At 30.5% G+C, this 18,702-nt stretch overlaps 1 long non-coding RNA gene across 1 annotated transcript; it reads right to left on the reverse strand.

Moving 5' to 3' along the window:
* Positions 1 to 3,009: 3,009 nt before the first annotated feature.
* Positions 3,010 to 16,687, reverse strand: LOC140450107 (uncharacterized). The gene is made up of 2 exons (XR_011951960.1): positions 16,422 to 16,687; positions 3,010 to 3,361 (listed from the first exon to the last, which is right to left on the reverse strand). It is a non-coding gene; the product is annotated as an uncharacterized lncRNA (long non-coding RNA).
* Positions 16,688 to 18,702: the final 2,015 nt, after the last annotated feature.

Raw genomic sequence — 18,702 nt, forward strand, 5'->3', positions numbered from 1 at the left:
TACTACAGTAACTAGAAGAGTTGGTATAAGTATGGTGTAAGCAATATTCGTTCAAAATTGAAACTTCTCGGTCACATTATAACCACGTGCTTTAGATTTGTTTGTAGAATCTTCTTGATATAATTCTAATTTCTTGTTTTATAATAATCATAAATTGACTTTTTAAATTTAATGTCAATGCAATGTTTTAAAGTCAATGCTAACCTAATGATTATTATAAATAAATATATTTATATACAGGACGTCGTCATTGGTGTTGAAAATCCTTGATACTGATCTACCAGTTTTCAGGCCATAAAAATAAATATTGAATTTCACTTCTCGACTCCTTATTCTATAACCATAAATCGATTGTATTAAATTATAAGTCGACACTAACGTAATGATTATTATAAATAATCTTCTAACATATGAAGGGTATAGATAAAAAAGTAACATTCTCTACTTTTTGTCAAAAATTTATTTTTAGTTTCGTATTCTCCACATTCAAATACACAATTTTTCAGAGTTTAAGAAATGCCAAAAGAAAGAAGGGGATAGAACTGTTCACAAGTTTACAGCCAAAAAGCTAGTGTTATGCGTTTTTTGAATAGCTTGAACTGTAGCGAAACACATTATTGTGCAAATAAGATGGGTCGAAAGTATCTCTCAGGCGAACTTAATATACGGAAACTTTGGCGAAAGTACATAGCAGCTGTTCAAGACAAAACTGTTGAAGTAAAAGAGCAATACTTTAAATATATTTTTAACACAGATTATAACTTAGGATTTGGTAGGACATTTGTTCAACTTGCTTGTCACTTACCGAGCAAATAAAAGTATGCAAAGATGTACAGCAAAAAGCTACTCTCATAACAACTAAGCGAGTGCACAAGTTAAAATATACAGCATTTTATGACCTTCTTAAGGAGGTCAAAAATGACTTGTTGCTTTTGAGCTTTGATTGTCAAAAAAATCAGGCGCTACCGAAACTTCCAGATCAATCCACTTATTATAGTCGACAGTTATAGATTTGTTTGTAGAATCTTCTTGTTGATATAATTCTAATTTTTTGTTTTATAATAATCATAAGTTGACATTTTAAATTTGAAGTCAATGCTAACCTAATGATTATTATAAATAAATATATTATGTACAGGACGTCGTCATTGGTGTTGAAAATCCTTGATACTGATCTACCAGTTTTCAGGCCATAAAAATAAATACTGAATTTCACTTCTCGACTCCTTATTCTATAACCATAAATCGATTGTATTAAATTATAAGTCGACACTAACGTAATGATTATTACAAATAAACGTCTAACATATGAAGGGTATAGATACAAAAGTCACATTCTCTACTTTTTGTCAAAAATTTATTTTTAGTTTCGTATTCTCCACATTCAAATATACAATTTTTCAGAGGTTAAGAGAGCAGAACTAACGGTCTCTTATACAAATTAATGAATAAAAATCGCATTGTTATCTCAAAACTATCATTCACCGCCATATTAACTTGCAGAACTCACGTTCTCCCTTTCAGCCTTTACTATACTACATTTTTGGAAACCTTAAATGTATCCAGGTTTAGGGTGAATCGCCTATCCCAAAGGTACTTTACTACTGGTGAAATGCCAAAAGAAAGAAGGGCATAGAACTGCTCACAAGTTTAGAGCCAAAAAGCTAATGTCATGCGTTTTTTGAATAACTTGAACTGTAGCGAAACACATTACTGTGTAAATAAGATGGGTCGAAAGTATCTCTCAGCTGAACTTAATGTACAGAAACTTTAGCGAAAGTACATAGCAGCTGAAGACAAAACTGTTGAAGTAAAAGAGCAATACTTTAATTTTAACACAGAATTACAGAATTTAATACAGAACTTAGGATTTGGTAGGGCATTTGTTTAACTTGCTTGTCACTTACCGAGCAAATAAAAGTATGCAAAGATGTACAGCAAAAAGCTACTCTCATAACAACTAAGCGAGTGCACAAGTTAAAATATACAGCATTTTATGACCTTCTTAAGGAGGTCAAAGATGACTTGTTGATTTTGAGCTTTGATTGTCAAAAAAATCAGGCGCTACCGAAACTTCCAGATCAATCCACTTATTATAGTCGACAGTTATAGATTTGTTTGTAGAATCTTCTGGTTGATATAATTCTAATTTCTTGTTTTATAATAATCATAAATTGACTTTTCAAATTTGAAGTCAATGCTAACCTAATGATTATTATAAATAAATACATTATGTACAGGACGTCGTCCTTGTTATTGAAAATCTTTGATACTGATCTGCCGGTTTTCAGGACATAAAAATAAACATTGAATTTCACTTCTCTACTCCTTATTCTATAACCATAAATCGATTGTTTTAAATTTCGACGCTAACGTAATGTATTACAAATAAACTTCGTAACACATAGTCTACTTTAACTGTCCTAACATGGGCGGTATTACCATGGCACACTGTAAAATGTGTGTTAATATTGCTGGAACCACGTTTATTCGGCATTTTCTTTTATATACTTCAGTAACTGGAAGGGTTGGTATAAGTATATTGTGACCAACATTCGTTCAAAATATAAACTTTTCTGTCAAATTATAACCAATCTTTGAGACTGCTTGACTTAGGTAACTGAGGACTGAGGTAACTTTCGTTCTTTTCATCTCCGATGAAGACTATAACGTGCTTCCAATTTCTTGTTTTATAATAAGCATAAACTGTCTTTTCAAATTTGAAGTCAATGTTAAACTATGATTATTATAATAAATATATTATGTACAGGATGTCGTCATTGGTGTTGAAAATCCTTGACGATGATCTACCATTTACCACTTCATAAAATGCAATAAATATCTTTTCGTAAGTACTAGCGGCGTCGTTTGAATTTTACTTATTTCTCTATTCCTTATTGTATAAGTATAAATCGATTTTTTTAAAACATAAAGCCGACACAAACATACTGATTATTACAAATAAGCTTATAGCATATCTACGACTTTAACTGTTTGAACAAAACTTGATAAAACACCATAACAAACAACATTTAATATTAACAATATATTTATACAATAGACCCAGATTTTTAATGCTATTCGCCGTTATCTCTTCATTTTTTCTAAACACAAGAGGCTATTTCTGCTTTAATTCTGCTATCATTTCTTATATTCTACATTCAATTAATCGTTGATCCGATACACCAGTATATTGATTCTTCGAATTCATAAAAAAAACCAAACTTAAAATTACATCTTCTGTAGAAAGACTTTAGTAGTAAGCAGAAAATCAAACTCGATGATGTCTGCACATCTTAATAAACAAAAATCCATTTATATGTATTCAGACAGTGATTTGCGCATGGCGTCTGCTTTTAACCTGAAACAAAAAATAATAAAATTATAGTAAATCAACACCTATTAGTTGTTTTTGTTTTAAATAATATTAAAAGATAAAGGTCGGTATAAACATGATCTGGCTATATGTTAATGTTAATTTATCAGCAGATTTGTACAATTCCTTTTATGAAGCGCTTTTAAGGCATTTAATAATTTTAATAACCCTTTAAACTTCGAAAATGGTAGACTAATGTGTGGATTGCAAAGCTCAAAACTAATTTGTAACATTGTTGCCTATCTCAAGCCAATATTAAGCAGGAGAGTTTCACGTTAAGGCCAACTATCAGTGGAATAAAAAATTAGTGATATTAACTATTTTTAATGGGAATTGATCACAATTGCAGTTGAAAATATGTTTAATTTGACGTTTCAATTTCCACTTTGAAAATTGTTCTCAGAAATAATAAATACTTGACGAATACGAAGTAGGAGTCAAATTAAATGTATTTTCAACTTAAATTGTAGTTATTTATTTTTTATTATTATTATGTAATTGGCCAATTGACCATACTATTTTGTAACTTGTATTCACATATCTACAATTATAGTTCGAGTTAGTAGTAAATGTGTGCTAAAAAATGTAATTAATTTTTTTTCCTATTTTTTTCTTTTATAGTTTATATTTATCTTTTTTTGGTTTGATTTTGTGATTTCGTTATATTTTTTTAACATATGGAGCCATTTTTATCACTATTCATTCCGTTTATGAACACTTTTTTTCTTCTTTTTGTTTAGTTATGTTTATTTTGTATCTGTATATGGGAAGTATACTAGTAAGTCCAATTTTTTAGAAAAATATATTATTACATGACCGGCATAGGAATATCTTAATTTATTTAGGAGAATACTATACTAAGTCCAAACGCTTTTAAAAACGAAATTAAACGAGAAACTATGTATACCATGTAAAGTTTGCTTTAGAGGTATATAATCTTATCTGGACTTAACTTATATTCCTTCAAATGAAAAATTTCGAATCGTATCCTAAGTCCAATATAGGATTTTATGCTTCTCAATGAAAAGACATCGAGCATATAATAAAATACACACAGGTCGAGTTCATTTTCTTAAAACTTAATATTTATTTTTTTAACAATCAAGTTAAATGCGTAGTATAATCTTTAAGTGCACATTAGGTGGTGACTGTTTACAATTAATGTATTCATTTTATGGCACGCGCCCTAATTGATTGCGTTTACGGCTTTTGGAGATTGAATATATAATTTCAACTTTATTTATTAGATTGTACTAAGCAGTATCTAAACGAAAAAGGGTCATTACTTAATGACAGGCAGGCACATTCTGTAATATAGTATTTAGTTTTTAACCTACCAGCATAGCAAACAGATTAAAAGTCAGAAACGTGTAAAGATTTGTATTCAATTCAGTTTAATTTGAACCAAAAAAATTTTGATGGGTTTAGTGAGTCTACATTGCTTTAACAATGGCTCTTCGTACAAGAACTTTAAGGATTTTAGATTTGTCACTCTCTGATACGCCTATGTCTTTAAACACAGACCCCAGACTACAAAAAGGTAAGTTTTTATCAATAAATTATTATTTTTTTGAGTCAATCGAGAAAATATAAACGCAATGTTTACTGCCTTTCTAAATTTTATTAAAAAATCATTTTTAATAATAATTATAATAAAGATAAAGAAATTTAGCCCACCACATCAAGAACTTAGCGATAGATGTGGCCAAGATACAATTATCAAACCAGCTACTGTTGCAGAAGAAAAGGACTATAATCAAAATTATGTGGTAAGGGCCGACCTTTATCTAAGTGACAGCGATGGTTCAATAAAGGATAAAGATTATCAACCACAAATTCAGATAAGAGTGGAAGCAGACTTCCTGCAATTTTACCGGCATTGTCAGATAGTTCAAAATTATCTGAAGCTCAGAGGGAAGATATTTTCAAGAAATATTTGAGCAGACCATAATATCATCATCATCTATTGACAATTTATATTTGTGTGTAACTTGTGAATCCTGAGAATAAAGCTTTTTTCTATTCTATAGACAATACTTTACAATACAATACAAAGACAATTTATATTATCTTGTGTCCAAACGAAACCTACAGAATGACATAGGTTGCACTCAGGAGATAAAGGTAAACTAAGAACAAATACTTTAGTTTACTCTTTTGTAATTGAGAGTATTAGAATTGTAGAATGTAAAACAATGTTCTTAAATATGTTAAGTATTTCACAACAAGTAGTGAAGACTGATTTATCAAAGCTGCAGGATAGAGGCATGGTTCAACGAGATCTTAGGGGCCTTCATGAGCCAAGTAATAAGACAACACAAACAATTGTTGATTCTGTTGTATCAAGTATTTCATCTTTTCCAAAATAAGAGTGTCACTACAATCGGGAAAAGTCCAAAAAGAATTATTTGGGGCCTGATTTAAACATTGAAAATATGTATAAATTATACAAACAGGAAAAAACAGAGAATAATGATGCTACTGAACTCATAACAAAGCCCTGGCTGTATTGCGATATATTTAATAAGCAATTAAATTTAACACTTAAACCTCCAGAAGTAGACACTTGCGACAACTGTGATATATTTGCTGCTAAAATAAGAGCAGCTGACTGATGATCTACAAAAGTAATTGTGTAAATTTTTATAAGCGAAAATTGTGGACTTTGAATTACACTTTATATAATGAATATAACAGTACTGCGTATTGTGTAATATGGGATAAAACCAAAGCGAACAGAGGAGGAAATGAAATTGCTTCAGCAATTTTAAAGTGAGCTGATCTAAATACTCCTTCATCTGACGTTGAATGTGTCATCATATAACTGTTGGGGCTAGACCAAAAACCTATGTGTAGTTATGTGTGCACTTTACCTCATACAAAGATATCCAAAACTACAAATAATAGATTGTAAATTATTAACAATAAAGTATTGAAAGAAAACGGAAAAAACTACCCAGTCTAACTATATTAACACCCTGGGACTGGCAACAATTTATTTGTCAGTGTTCTAGTAAATACGAAGTTGTGAACATGGAACTCAATGATTTTAAAAATTTTGAATGCTTATATTCTTCAACAGGTCCATTTATTAATCAGAAAATAAATACTGACAGAGTCATTTCAAATTTCAAAACCAGTAATCTTAACGAGTTACCAAAGAAAATTTTGGATATCTTCAATATAAAACTTCGTTCAACATTGACACTTTTCAAATGGTTGACTTAAGACGAAATAAAAGAGGAGACATCATTTTGCCAGAAACTTTACCACAAATTTATTAGAGAAGAAAGTATGTGTAATATTAATATTGATCCTGTAATCATTATCATTGGAGATAACAGTCCAAATTCTGAAGGTGATGAAAATAAAATATGAGAAACGAAAAACATATGTTTAAAATCTTACAACAATATTATTTGAGCTAAATAATGCTTCATTCTTTAAAGAATTTTACTGTTACTTATTACATTAACACACTGTAAATATTACTGTATATTTAATTATATTTTTTTATAGATTGTTTATTTATTTATAAATCACTAATGATATTAAAAGAATTTATTAAACTACTTCAAATGTGACTATAATTTTAAAACAAAACTAACATTTTACATTCATATAAAACAAACATATAAAATCAAATTTTATAATATAATCCGTGATTGGAGTAGTAGCCATTTTCTGTCACTTGCTATTGCATGGAGTAAATTTCCAACTTATTTCATGTACTTAAATGATGGCACACAGGTAAAGAACCATGGACTTAAATGTATATACTGTAATTGGGGTTTATGTCAAATAAACAATTAACTTGGAGTGTTGACAGAGTACAAAACAGTATATGATAGGGAAATAATACTGCAAAAGTGGTTGAAGTCGGCATTTATAACTATCCCTGAAAAAGTGCTCAGACTATCGAATACTTAACCTTAACTCTCTAACCATTATATAACTGTCTGTAGACAGTGTTTACTTTTGTTCTAGTTAAATCCAGAATTGTTAATACATAAATAGCTTAAATGATATTGTTTGTTTTTAAATGAGCTTACAGAAACAGATGCACATTAACAGTCATTTGAACATTCCTTGTTGTCCCATTTAGCAGGTACAAGCAGTTGCTTTTAGTCATCTGCCAAAATAGGTGTATAAATTATTGTAATCTGAAGAGAATTTTCATATAAGTGAAAAAGTGGTGTATGTCTATATTTTGCTGAAAAATTTACTGTAAGTACATCATGATATATATTTTTGGAATATATTATTGGTTTTAGAAAAATAAATAAGCTACAATTTTTAGCATTATAATTGATGACCATCTACGGTCATAACAGTTTACTTCATGTTTTTTTGGATCGCCACTGTATAAAAGAAAGTAGTCATAAAGTATATGATCTTTCTAAAATTCTAAAATGACTAATGAAGTGGCTAATATATATTAGATTCATTAAAAAATAATTATTCGTCTGACACTGATGAGAACTGAAATATGATGAGACTACTCAGTCCACTGTTTCTCATTATCTGAAGGAAATGGACTTTATAAATGATAATTTACTACTGAATTTTAGCAATGCCAATGAAGAAGCTATTCCATCAATATCATCTCCTATTATGACTGGTGCAGCCATGTCATCAACATTGTACTCTGCTGAGCCTACTGCAGAAATTTCATTATGAAAATGTTCCGTTAAAACTACTACACTTATTCCAATATAATTACTGTTAAAATTAGGAAAAAACGACCTCATTTGCAATACCGTATTGCAATAATAAACATATATACAATAGTCATATGGGTGGTGTTGATCTTATGGATGGTCTAATGGGCAGGTACCACATTCAACTGAAAACTCAACATCCCATGCTACGGATATTTTATCACCTGTATGTCTAAGACTGGACCAAACTTGTTTCAATTACCAGATAATGTACAATATGACGGTATAGATCATGATCAAGGTATTCACTACAAAACCAGAAATAGCAGGTGCAAATATTTTAAAAAGGCTGATACTCAGATGTATTGCATAAAGTGCAATCTCAATTTATGTATTACACTAGAAAAAGTTGCTTCTATGGCTTAAATCATAGATAGTTTGATGATGGAATTCATATATATTTCTTATATTTTCATTTTTTGTATTGTTTTACTTTCTTATTTTTATATTTTGTTAGATTTTTGTTTTTATTTAAACAATAAAAATCATTTCTTAAGTTATTCTATTTAAATAAAACCTCTTCTAATCTAACACTCACATGAAAAATGAAATTGTGCACAAGAAATTAAATCTAACAATCAAATTAACCTAATTAGAAATTATCAGTTATAAGTTAGACATAAGTGAATTTCTCAAAAGTTAGAAGAGGAGATTGTAGGGTCCCAGTACATATTCCAAAATGAAATAGGTACTAGAGAATTACTTGCTATAATAAACTATTTGATGATAACATTAATTATGATGATAACTCATGTTGACTATAAAAATCTTTAGATAGAGTAAGACAGGAAAACTTAATAGCAATACCCATTAATAAGAACAATCAAATTATAAAGACAAACCAAAGATAGCAGAACCAGAGTGCTACAGTACAATTTGATGGACTGACAATAAAAAATTACTTAAAAACTTACAATATGCAGATGACACTGATGGTTGCAAAGAGCAGTGGAAATCTTGAATATAAATTGTGCAGAGATGTGAATTGATATAAATGTTAAACAAATGAAATACAGTATGATTATTACAAAAGAATCACAAAATATGGAACACATATTGACAATAAATGGCAACATGATAGAACAAGTAGAAAAATATCAATACTAAGAAACTTTGACAAAGAAACAAACAATGGCAGATCAGCATTTATACAACTGATGCCACTCCTAACATGCATCTCAATTTAAAAAATGTACAATATTAAATGCTATATATTTTCAATATTATCATATGGAGCTGAGACATGCATATTAAAAAAATTTACATTCAAAAGTTGGCTGTCAACAGCCACAGTAATGTCAGAAAGACTTAAAGAAGGATGCAAATAACAAAAAAATATAATAGTTTAATTAGCAATTTCAGATGTGATATAAACACAAAAACCTAATGCTAAATATAAAAAGCCCTAATAAGACTGACTGAAAATAATGTGTTTGCTGCAGATGATATAATTTTGAACTACAGACAGCATACAAAGAACCAAACATTATAACATGTAAGTATAAAGATTGGAAATTTACGTTGGATGAGCCATGCTCATCAGAAGCAAAAGGAAAACACCAAAGAAAATATTGAGAGGACACCATTGGGAAAAAGGTCAAATGGAAGATCCATACAATGTTGGAATAAAGCAAAGAACAGATCAGAATGGAGGAAAAACATGGAAGAAAACAATAAAGGGTCGGCCAGCTATACTGCTCTACTAAGAAAGAACCCCGTAACTCCAAAATTTGAAAAATTGGGATATTTGCACCATATGAATAATTATGATTTATATAACATATTCACATAGAGAAAAACCCGGATTTTACATTTCTAAATATTTTATGAAAGAAAATAGTTTCCCCATAAACGCCAAAAATGACTATTATGCTTAGTATAAACCTGGCATTTAACGCTTCGTAGTAAAAACCTGGTATATGCTCAGCAGATACGGGTTTTTAACGTAGGATAAAACGATATGCGAGGTTTTTTCTAAGGAATAGAGCAACACCGCTAACAGTTTCCACCACCAAGTGGAACTATCGTTAAAGAAAAAGAAGAAAGTTTACGATTATCATGATTTCGTCGAGGCCGTTAAAATGTGTAATTTGATTCGTATGGTGGTGAAAGAAATGGGGGTTTCCGATTTTCTTATCTGGAAAGACTTATTATTACAGTCAAAATTAAAGAAAACAGAGTTACGTATTTACCTATCACAAATTGTTAAAGTAATTGTGAAGAGAGAGAGCAATATTTTACACGTTAAGATTGACAATAGCGAGGAGTTGATAGAGATGAACTTTTTGCAGGCCAGAGTGTTAAAATCTGGGATAAAGAACCCCACACCTGTGACGAAACCTTCTGGGATTGCTGAGAAGAGAAAAGAACAGATATTAAAAAACTTAGTCAAATTATACCGGCGAACCGCCATCAATTTAGGAAGAATTGCCAACTTCCGATTAATAATGATTTTCATTTTGTATTTTTAAATAAACGTTTTTCGTAAATACTCATGTTCTATTCAACAAATGTTCATAAAAAATTATATTAAAATATTTAAATGTTTTGCCTTTCGAGGCAGTTATATAAATTTTATAATAATTACATAGTTAAAACCAAGCTTAAGACAAATTTGGATAATACGTGGTTTTAGCTAAGTAAACTTGACATAATTCTTTGCTTTGTTAGCCCGTATGTCGCATAACTAATGTCCATATGGTAATTTTGAAATTTTTTTTTTTTGAAAAAAGTTAACTATGATGCTACACACTCTACCCTAAATGATTTTGTGTTATTATTGTACCAAAAGCACAAGGGATTAAACAAAAATCTTTAATCGCGTTTTTCTCAAAACTCGCTATAGTGGAGATACGGGGTTCTTTCTTAATAGGGCAGTATAATGGATAACCCTTTTTATGATCTGTTTGGGCATAATGGCAGGCATTAGCATTAGATATGTCTATTTCCTGTAAACTGATAAAATTAACAAGATGTCACTTTAACCCTACACTGCTCAATGTATCATATATGAAACATACCGAGAATTTACATGTATAACACAGTGAAATAATATTAAGTCCAAACAGCACTATGTAACATATTCGATATATACCACTCTATTATATTATACACATTTTGTAACCTTGCAACGTCGTCTCATATATTATAAAACGCACGAATTAGTCAGTTATCACTTAACCGTTGTGTTGACGATAACGCTGAGTTTAAAATATTTTTATAGGTGGTTATTAATCAAAATTGAATGTGCAAAATTGCGTTTTATGCTTATTACACATCCACAAGTCATCCAGTATTAGTTTTATTTAGCATCTACTATTATTTTTAAAGGTATGGTAAAAAATTTGTTTGTATCATTTATGATACATAATGTAATTTGGGTATAATTTTAGATGTCTTGCTGGTATATGAAGAGGCCTTTATCAGATAAAGAATTGCAAGTTATAGTCGACAATTGGGATGATAGTGAAGATGATTGTAATGTAAGTGATATTGAAGACTTGAATAATGATGCAGATGTAGAAAATATAGACGTATCAAATATTCCAGTGGCATTTGAAGATGATCTGAGTGGAGCAGAAGTGGAATATTCAGCAGAAAATGAGCGAGGACGACCATCTACAAGTTCTATTGAACAGGATATACAATTAAAGAAAAAGAACGGGCCAACAAGTTATATTCCTCCAAAAGATATTCGAACAGATGCTGTAGGACATTGGCCAATCTATACTAGCGATCGAATCCGATGCAAAAAGCCAAATTGTAAAAAATTAACCTATGTTAAATGTGACAAATGTGGCTTGCACTTATGTTTTAATAAGGATTCAAACTGTTTCTTTCAATTTCATCAATAAAAATATTATACTATAAAGGTAGGGTAAAATGTATAGTTATTGACACTAGCACAGTTATTGACACCTGTTTATTAAATTTCAAAATATTAAGATAACTCTTATTTAGTTCACTAATCTAAAAATAAAATATTGTACGCCAATGATCTAGTTATAAACGTAGTAATTTTCATAGGTCTGAGTTGGTAGTGTGAAACAGTAATGGCGATTACAGCAAGCCATGTGCAACGGTCGGTTAGCAAAGTGCAAATACTATCGGATTGTTAAGGTAATCGGCCTATAAGTTAGTTTGATTTCGGTACTTGCCCTACGAATATTAACTCTGGTAAGTTTTTAACATAAAAGTATATCCTAAATTGTAAGAATTAGGTGTAATCTATTCGAAAATTTCATTTCCTTGATTAATTTTCGGGGTGTCAACTACTACATATCGAAAATAAGTCAAAAACAGTTATTGACACGGGGTGGCAATAACTATATATCCATAGCGTCGAATAATTAGCACGGTTCTGATATTGCCAGCTTTATTTTCTTAAAGATAATATTTTAGGGATATAATTTTTATTATGAATATATATAAAAGAAAAATTATACAAAAAACCGTACACCGAAGAAGATGTTCAAAAAGCACTGTCAGCTATTAAACAGGGCATGTCCAAAAAAATGGCTTCGAAAATATATAATGTTCCTAGGCCGACCTTGATATTTCGCTTAAGCGATAAATTCGTAAAAACATCTCATGGACCAAATCCTGTCTTGACCTTAAATGAAGAAAAGATACTTGTCTCCTGGATCCAGGTATGTCAACGTAAAGGATTTCCTCGTCGAGAAGATGACGTCGTTGCAAGCGTTCAACAGTTCTTAGAAAGTCACCCAAGAAATAATCCTTTCAAAAATAATTTGCCAGGCAAAGGTTGGTTCAAGGCTTTTCTTCGCCGCCACCCATGTTTGTCCAAACGTACCTCCGAGGGTGTTACACAAGCAAGTTCTGCCATTAGCGAAACCGATATTAAAAATTGGTTTGGAACCATAGAAAACTTTCTAATCGAAGAAGGACAAAGAAAAGTATTGGATTATGCATCAAGGGTGTTCAATGGAGATGAAACGAATTTCCAGCTGTGTCCGCAAGGCAAAAAGGTGTTGGCAATAAAAGGCTCCAAAAACGTATACGAAGTTGATGGTGGAAAAGCAAAGTCGACGTTAACTGTCATGTTTTCTTTTTGTGCCGATGGTACAGTTACACCTCCTATGATAATCTTTCCAAATAAAAGGAGGACCTTAGAAATTGCTAGATCAATACCAGATGAGTGGGGATATGCAATCAGCGAAACTGGTTGGATGAAGGCCGAAATCTTTTACGAGTATATCTCTAATATATTTTATCCAAGTCTGAAGAAAAAAGGAACTACTTTTCCAGTAATCCTTTTTGTCGACGGACATAAAACTCACCTTACGTACAAATTAAGTGAATTGTGTACAAAACTAGAAATAATACTCATAGCCCTGTATCCGAATGCTACACGCATTTTACAGCCGGCCGATGTTTCGGCATTTAAGCCTCTAAAAGAGGCTTGGAAAAAAGGAGTCCTTAAGTGGAGACGCGAACATCCAACAGAAGATCTGACCAAAGAAAAGTTTGCACCCATTTTAAAAGTAGTTTCAGATAACTGTCTTAAACCCAATACTATTACGCAAGGTTTTAGAGCGACCGGTTTATTTCCATGGACAGCGAGTTCCATTGACTTTACAAAGTGTTTGGGGCACGAAAATAAGAAAAACGATGTCTTACCTGCAGTCTCTACTATAAACTACACAACATTTTGTGATATTGTGGGAAATAATATTGTCTCTGAATTTGCTGCAAACAAGGATAGCGACGTATACAATGAGCAACCCTATTTGGACAAATTATTTCAAATATGGAAGGCTTTCCAAAATAGTGAAAGTAGTAGTGTCAATCACATAAACGAAGGTACGGATCAGTTTTCATACATACCGATAATTATTAAAGGCAATGGCACCTGCCTAAACAATATTGAGACAGGTGATTATGTGATTGATGACAACATCCTCAAAAAATATAAAGAATCTGACATTAATATCAACAACGACCAGAAGCTACTTAGAGACATAGATAATCAATTAGATGATGATTTAATGACAAATCTGACCTCCATTACAGCTGCTGTTATTGCTACAGACGGTAATTTCGCTACAGATTTGATTAGTACAACAGAAGTCCTTGATGATATAGAGGATAATTCTGCAGTAGATCTTAATGATACAAAAATCGTGGCTGACGTAGAAACTGTTTCCAACGAATTGCATACCACATTAGGCGATATATTGTACTGGCCGAGCACTCCAATAAGAAAAGGTAAAAGAGAAATTGAAAAGAGTTCCGTTTGCCGTAACTTCAGCACAATTTAAAGAAATTCATATTAAAAAAATGAAGGAGAAAAAAAATAAAGAAGAAGCACTTGAAGGGAGGAAGCGAAAAAGAGAGGAGAATAGAATTGCCAAAATAGCCAAAGAAAAAGAAAAGAAGAAAAAACAAACCTCAACCCTAAAAAAGCCAAAGATTAATATAATCTCTAACCAAATTATTCTAAATCCAAAAGAAACCTCAGAAACAGAAGTTACCACTACATCTGAGAAGAGTAAAAATCCGGATACTGACGCTAAATTAGAAGAGTTTGAGATCCTATTGCCGAATACGTCTTCAGTATTACTGGACCAAGAATCAAATGATCCTGCACTGGAAAAACCAAAAAGAGTTTTAAATGAGAAAGTAGAAAACGACAATGTTGAAACTGCAAAAGAAGAAGCGAATGAGGACAAGAACTCTGACACTAATATTACATCTCTTAGGCAAACCGAAAAGTTGCATAGTACAAATAAACAATCCTCAAAAGCAAAAGAGAATCCAGTTGACAAAGTGAAAAAAAAATTGTTTAAGATAGATAATGATGAAAACACAGCAGTTACGGAACATAGTATTTTAGAAAATGGACTTTGTTTTATTTGCACCTTTAACATATCTGACACGAAAAAGGGGATAGGTTGCTCCTGTTGTTCAAGACGTTATCACATCAGCTGTCTTGTAAGGAAACGTGGAATTGAAGAAAGATCTTCATTTAAAGATTTTATGTGCAATACTTGTAAATCAAAGAAACTAGCTAACGCCAAACTAAACTAATATTTTTTTGTGTGAACTTATATTTGTTGTAGTTTTGTTTTTATTTACACTCCACAGAAGATTGTGATTTTGTTTTATTTAAGTATAGGTATGTTAGTGTTTTGTATTTATTTTTTGGCTACATAACTAGGACTAAAATTGTACATAAAAACCTCGAAGTATTAATGTTTAGAAACTTACTCTTTGTTAAAAATTTTCTCCCTGTATTTTTAAGAATTTTTATTTTTTTTATATTTTAATAACTTTTCATTAAAAATTGAATAATTATCTAGTAATTTTTCTTTCATTCTTACCTATTTAATAAATGGCAAAGAACAAGGACAAAATATACTGTCAATTATTATATCTAGCAGTGTCAATTACCATAATCTCCGTGTCAATTACCATAATCTCCGTGTCAATTAATGTACTCACGATGCCTCTCGCATAATTTGTTTATTATTTTCTACAACAATTTTCTGTTAACATTTTGGTTAATAATTATAAAGAACCAAAAACAAACTGATGTACTGATGTAACTGATGCACCGTAAAAAGGTTTTAAGGCAACCCTTTAGATTTTTTAGGCATCCTGTATAATAAAGCACTGCTTAAGGTGTCAATAACTGTGCGTCTTACCCTACTTAAGTATTTTATTTCATATATATAATTTTGCCCAAATGCACTTTGTATCAAATTTGATACATTACCAAAAATGTCCTGAAATTTAAAAATAAATAACTTTAAATTTTTTTAAGAATTTTTTTCGGACTTCTTTATAAAATAGCTATACATATAATTTTTTCCAATCTAAAATTAAAAATTGAGCATTGTAGGGTTAAGACTCGCTCTGATTTTAACATTCATTAATATATTTACATTGGTTTTATTAAAAGAAAATTAGGTAAATCATTTTTACAATATTTAGGTAACAATGTGCATTTCAACATTACATAATGTCCCAAGTGGCCATGCACAAAGGGTGTGGCTTCATATATCCTTATATTGAAAATTTTAATCACTAGATCACCTACCAACACCAAAGTCTAGATTAACTATTCCTAAGTAAAAAGTAAAATAAATCCCGATTTAACAAATAATAGGGTAATGCTTACACAAAAACGCTTGGGGATGTGATATTTGATACCGTGCACCATCTTGATTTTTTATTTATGTGGAAATGTATGCAACTAAGCATAGGATTAATATTAAAGAATAGGATTAAAGTTAGGAAAATACAGGGAAAACATTAAGAATAGGATGAATGAGTAGTTATGATCTAAAAATATTACTTACATTCATTGTACCAGGAAAAAATACATTCATTGTTGCAGACATTTATGTGTGGTCAAATACACATTCAAAAGTTTGATTAGAGAAACATCTTTTCGAAAGAATGACCCTGTAGTTGTAAAAGATGACTCTCCTGCATATTAACTTAAAAAACCATATTTTCTTTCGCAATTAACTAGCACCTACACCAATTAGCATTACGTGGCATTACGCCATATCTGTACAAATACGCAGGCGTATACGGATACGCCGCCTGCCGCCATTACACAATGACACAAGACACAATAGTACAAACAAAGTACAATTCAATGCACTTATTGACAGTTATTGCCAGGAGAGCGTTTCTAGCGCTAAATGCGGACGGACCAAGACTAATTTCATTTGGCGGCAAATTCAAAACGTAGGTTCTGCCTAAAATATGCTTTTAATGGAAAAAAATATAGTCATAAAATAAAAAATAAAAAACTTATTCTATGCCAAAAATATATCGCTCACTGGATGCAATAATGGCACATCTAATAAATTAGACTTTGTAGAAAATAAAAAGTTTTGTAATTTAAAAATAGTAAATTGAGATTTTCGTGAATATTTTTAAGTCAGTTCTAAATATTTTTCTCATGTTTTGTTATTTATAAACAAATACATATAAAATGATAAAAAAAATTTCTTTATTTTTAATAGAAAAAATTAAATTATTAAAAATGTGCCATAATTGACATTCATATTTTCTTTAAAACAATTATTAAAATAAGTAACAAATTGAAGACGAAGAATATAAAAATAAATAAAATAAAATGCTTTTATTCGGATTTTTATTAGACAAAATATTATATATCGTTTCTGTAAAAAAACCCTATTTCTAGAAAAATGAAAGAAACAAACTCTAACAATAAAAAACCTAAGCATTTTAAAAAAAACTGACTGCATAAATTTCTAGTATAGCACAGCCACCTTTACTTCCAAGCCATGAAGTAGAAATTTGGCAACAAGGCGTGGTAGTCCGACCGTCGTTTGTTGTGTTCATAAGATGGCTTGTGAAATTTGTTGAATTTAGTGTTTTATTATCTTTATTTGAATGTTTTATTTGTAAATTGTGTTTAAATCAATTAGAAAATATTAACATAAGTGAAATTTCATTAAGTTTAGAACTTTTAGAAGATTCTTAACGACAATTTAAAAGGCAAGTATTAATATAACCTACAAAACAAACTGAAAACAATAATAATACTTTTGCTTCTTGTTACAAAATAAAATGAAAACAATAATAATACTTTTGTTTTTGTTACAGATGCCCCGGCATTGTTGTGTACCTGGTTGTAAAACCAATTATGCCAGTACTTTAAAAAACGAAACAGGCAGAAAGTACGTTTTCGTTTCCAAAAGATCCCCAAAGAGGGTATACTTGGTTACGCTCTATTCATAGAGAAGGCTATACAATTACCAAATCTTCCGTAGTATGTGCCAAACATTTTCATGAAGATGATATTCAGCGGACTGAACAATGGGAAGATAAAGATGGAAAAGTATGCATTGAAAAGTTACAATTTCCCAAATTAAAAGACAATGCAGTTCCTAATATATTTCCTGAACTACCATCATATCTAACTGTTCGTCGTACTAAGGCAAGAAGGAATCCTGAAGACAGAAGAAACTTTTTGCATAAGAAGAGGGAACAAGAGATAACAGAATTCTTAGACAATGATTTAATAGATTCATTTGAATCATTTTTAAGAGACTTGGACAATAATATCCCATTGAAAAACTGGACGAGTAAAATTACAAGTGACTGTGTATATTTCTATGTATTAAACATTAATCAGTTAGGACATGAGTTTGATAATATTAGTGTAATAAGTAGTGTAATAGTTAGCAGTAATTTTAGTGTAATCATCAATGTAGGTAAGAATAGATTAAGTAGTAATGATTTGAAATGGATTTTACAAGATAGTAAATTAACAAGATGGTCACAATTAGAGAACTTACTTTCTCGATATAGTTCTGCTTTTGAGATATGCGATAACAAATTTGAGTATTACATTCAAAAATCTTCTGAGAATATTCAAGGGGCTATAGACAGTTGTGATGAATACAAAAAACAAATGGATGCTTTAAAATTAATTTTTGATCAATTAAAAAATATGTCACAGCATAGAAAACAGTACAGCATTGAATCTATGTTATTTGCACTGGATATTTATAACAAATCACCTATAGCATATGATTGTCTTAGAGAATATTTATTTCTTCCATCTAAACGACATTTACAGCAAATTTCAACAAATAT

The sequence above is a fragment of the Diabrotica undecimpunctata genome, chromosome 9 (assembly GCF_040954645.1).
Source record: "Diabrotica undecimpunctata isolate CICGRU chromosome 9, icDiaUnde3, whole genome shotgun sequence".
Lineage (NCBI taxonomy): Eukaryota > Metazoa > Arthropoda > Insecta > Coleoptera > Chrysomelidae > Diabrotica > Diabrotica undecimpunctata.